The sequence below is a fragment of the Chelonoidis abingdonii genome, chromosome 2 (genome assembly GCF_003597395.2).
Source record: "Chelonoidis abingdonii isolate Lonesome George chromosome 2, CheloAbing_2.0, whole genome shotgun sequence".
In the NCBI taxonomy this organism is placed as follows: Eukaryota; Metazoa; Chordata; order Testudines; family Testudinidae; genus Chelonoidis; species Chelonoidis abingdonii.
In genome coordinates this window covers 278,463,561-278,466,490 of record NC_133770.1, presented here as the reverse complement: position 1 = coordinate 278,466,490, position 2,930 = coordinate 278,463,561, and the positions used below count along the sequence as shown (strand labels likewise).

Here is a 2,930-nt window from a genome sequence, read left to right as displayed (position 1 = left end):
TGCATGCATGGCATTGGTTTCTAAGGCTAACTGCCACTGCGAGGTTAAATAATGTTTACAGTGAATATCACTGAACAAAGAAGGATTAAGACTCCTAAAATCATGCTCTGTTCTTGGTGGGAAAAGTCAAGATCCAATTTCATTAAGGCATGATCCAAATGATAATACTTTTAATGTCAGCCTCTACATTGCCTCTATGGACAGCCGTGTGAAAGAGGGGATGGAAATATTTAGAAGAACAAGATCAGCGCTCTCTAGAGCCCTTCAGAATTAGAACAGAACAGGTTAATAGTTCTTTCCAGAACCGGTATTTGAAGACAGGGCTGTGTATGAGAAGTGACTCTGATGCTCTTTCAGCAATTCATCATTCCATCAGGAAAACACAGCTAATCATACTTCTGCTTGTAAAGGTCAGTGTGGGAAAGTCCTAGATTGTATCCCATTAAAAATAAAAACAGAACTATAAAGCTGTTTTGACAGACTCCACCCCTGAATCAGGAGAGATGGCAGCCTGGAAACCTCTCCATGATTTGCTGTCTGGCTGTGCTGTGAAGCCTTTCAGGGTGCTTTCATCCTTGTCCTCTATGTGGCTGTGCTACATGACACCTCTGATGTTCCCTTTGCAGTATTCTTTTCCAAAATGAAAGGCAAATTTCTTGAGAATCATCCCATCGAGATTTTTCTACCTGAAGCTACATCCCTCTTCAAAGCTCACTGCAGGAACTAGACAAGAGGTTGAGATCTAAAGCTGTCAATATATTTGCACAATTTTCTAAGAACTCCTGATCCCTGCTGTAAATTGTAACAATGGACAGCTTTCACTGTTGCATCCACACATTTGTAAGCCCTGCTTGAGGGCTGTCTAAAATAGCAGCACTTCACTCTGCACATAGTCTCCATTTTGCTTTTGATGTCTAAAGTAGCAACATTTCATTCTGCACATTCTCTCCTTTCAGGGTCCCAAGAGCCTCCTTTCCTTCTTCCTTCTACTCCTGCCTAATTTTGTTTTTTTTTATTCTGGTTGGTAAAATACAGCTACAAAGAGCAAACCTTGTTCTTGTATAGCTTCCTGATTCCCTGTCATGTGACCTTCCTGGTCCGCCTGAAAGCCCCTGTCAGATGATCAGTTACTGCCCATCTGAAGTCCATACTTGAAAAAACTGGTTTATTTCAGTTTGGCCACAGTCTTCTCTTTGGCATACCCCTTGTATTGCCTGGCCAAAGTCATTCATTGTTAACAACCATTGATTGTGCCGCATTGTTCACCCTCTGCCAACACCTCTTGGAATTGCAGTCCAAGACTGAGACAAAAAGACAACAGGAAAGGCACAGTATGGTCTCACAGCCAAAACGGTGCTCACTAAACAGAATGGAATTTGTACTTTGACATAGAGACATATAGATGTATTCTAAATGGTCACAGTTTGGTTTTGGAAAAGGACAGATCTCCCAACGTTAGTGGGGTGGAGAAATAAAATACGGGAAATCTTTCTAATGGAAAAAATGACAGACAGGCTCAGTAGATTAGGTTGCCATTTTGAAGTATTTGAACAAAATAATCACATAATATAATGCAAGAGGTTGATCAAACAAAACTGGATCTTTTAAAGAAAACAGGCATAGATTATGAATAAGATCTGTTAATATTTGTATGGAAAGCTATTGTAAATATAGTTAAAATAAAATTTGGAAAAGTTAGTTTCTAGCCCTTGTGATGGCAGAGAATAGTTTAAAAACAAGACTCCAGTGTAATCTAAAGGCTCAGAAACCAGAAGACAAATAAAATGAATCCCAAGTGTATTAACTGTTTGTTAAAATCTCATGATTGTTAAACCACCACTATGATATTTTGAGATGTGACTTATGATTTCTCAACTGTTGGGCTTTGCAGTCGGGTAAAGATTTATAGATAAACATAATTATAATCACCCTCTGACTGGATCCTATATTATTACACTCAGCAATGTTTGCCGCAATTGTTATAAAATATTGTAGTTTTTTTTTAAAATAAAAGGTGGGTAACAGGATAGGGAATGGTTCACAATTTCAAGTGGCCACGTCCTGCAGGTGTATGGATGGAAATGTATGAGGGAAATAGCAAGTCACAACACAGATATTTATGGTAGCTAATCAGAGTACCGGGATGTAAGGATGGAAAACACCCTTCAGTATCATAATATGACGGTGCTTTATCCTAACTTGGACTTCAGAGTTTATTTTATGTCAAATACAATTAACCAAGGATGTTAAACAGCAAACAGACAAGAACGGTATCTGGATTTTCCCCATCAAGGAATGGCCCAGCCTTATTCTGAGACTCCTACGTCAAGCAATATACGCCTGTGAGTAAGAACTACTCAATTTGCATAAGGACTGCAAAATTTGGCCTTAAGTATAGTATTAGTGAATTGCCTATGCCAGTCAATACTCACATTCAAAAGTACTACTCCCAATGAGAGAGAGTTGCATAACTGGACATTAATCATAAGAAATATCTTTAGTTATCCTGGGTCTATAAGGGATGGTTAAGGACACAACAGGGAAAAGTCCCTTCTTGCATGCCATGTCATGGGCTTTGTGTGGGGAAATACACAAGGTTTTGGGGGTTGGATTCCACTCCCACGATACAGCATAGACAGCACCATAGAGACTCTGCATGTGGGGGATTTCCTAGCAACTGAACCACATAGGTGCCTGAGGCCTGGTCTACACTACGCTTTTAAACCAATTTTAGCAGCGTTAAACTGATTTAATGCTGTACCCGTCCACACAACGAGGCCCTTTATATCGATATAAAGGGCTCTTTAAATCGGTTTCTGTACTCCTCCCCAACGAGAGGAGTAGCGCTAAAATCAGTATTACCATATCGGATTAGGGTTAGTGTGGCTGCAAATCGATGGTATTGGCCTCCGGGCGGTATCCCACAGTGC

At 40.0% G+C, this 2,930-nt stretch overlaps 1 protein-coding gene across 1 annotated transcript in view; it reads right to left on the bottom strand.

Moving 5' to 3' along the window:
* Positions 1 to 1,179: 1,179 nt before the first annotated feature.
* The window catches only part of MTBP (MDM2 binding protein), a 321,748-nt gene continuing 319,997 nt past the window's right edge, over positions 1,180 to 2,930 (bottom strand). Inside the window, exon 23 of the transcript XR_012655394.1 lies at positions 1,180 to 1,189. The gene's annotated coding sequence lies outside the window, so the exon portion shown is untranslated. The remainder of the gene's footprint in view (positions 1,190 to 2,930) is intronic.